Raw genomic sequence first — 1,239 nt, forward strand, 5'->3', positions numbered from 1 at the left:
TTCTTGGTTATTCTCATCCACACAGGCCTTCCATAGGTAATTAAAAGGAATTATATTATAGGAAAGTAAACATCTAATCAAAGGACTGTTCTACTGACCCCAATAAGGGTCTGTATCAGGGGGTAGGATTTTTAATAAAAGTTACTGCCAGTTTTGCTCAAAAAGCTTGAAAGATTTTATGAAAACAAAACAAATATTTACAATTCAAGCACATTAACACTCATATTTCCTTAAATCAATATTTATCATATTAGTGTTACTAAAAGCACATTGCAGGGACAAAAGCCATGAGGCTGATTTACAACAGCTTAAGGACATAGTTTCAGTGTGAAAGAACTTTCATCACATCAGAGTCGTTTAACGCCTGTAGTCTTGCTTTGACTATACTTTACTTGAGTGGGTTTTGTCTTTCAGTGCTGGGAGTGGCTTGGGGCAATTATGTAGGTTATACCTCCAAGCACATTTGGTTTTAGTCTGCCGCGGGCAACAATCCCTCAGCTGGAGAATGATCTTCACCACAGCTTATTGATGGTGACTTGAGTCCAGTCCTGGAGCCACAGATCCCTCTGCAGAAGTTGCAGGTCTTTCCCTGGGGGAGAGTAGACTGCAGGCTGGGACTCCTCTCCTTTCCCTCCCTCTGCTCTCTCTTCTCCACTTCAAGGGTAAGATGCTTTACCTCAAAACAGGCTGGCACTTGGTCAAGGTTGCAGCACCACTAGAGTTGGTTGGCAGGCAGCTCCTCCCAATGCTTGATCTCAGCATCCTTTTTCTTGGGGTGGGTCTTCAACGTGTCCTTGTCCGTCAGCATGTCCTTGTCTATCAATGTGTCCTAGTGCCTTCAACGTGTCCTTGTCCTTCAGTGTGTCCTTTTCCACCAGCATCCCAGTGCCTTCAACATGTCCTTGTCCCTCAGTGTGTCCTTGTCTTTGTGCCTTTGTGTCCTTGTCCTCCAGTGCGTCCTTGTCCACCAGCATCCCAGTGCCTTCAACGTGTCCTTGTCCCTCATATCCTTGTGCCTTCAGCGCGTCCTGGCAGCGGCCGGATCTCGGGCCATAACTAAGCAGGGCGCAGAGCCCTTGGTGTGGGCGCGCAGAGGCAGCGTCCTGGTCTGACAAGGAAGGCGGGTTCCAGCCCTGCCCCACCGGACACCACTGGCCCCGTCTTCCCGTCCACACTGCACGTGCTCCGCGCTGTCCGGCGGGCCGGGACCCAAGCAGAGGGCGGCGTGCGTGGGGGCGG

Source organism: Alligator sinensis, unplaced genomic scaffold (genome assembly GCF_000455745.1).
Source record: "Alligator sinensis unplaced genomic scaffold, ASM45574v1 scaffold355_2, whole genome shotgun sequence".
Taxonomy (NCBI): Eukaryota; Metazoa; Chordata; order Crocodylia; family Alligatoridae; genus Alligator; species Alligator sinensis.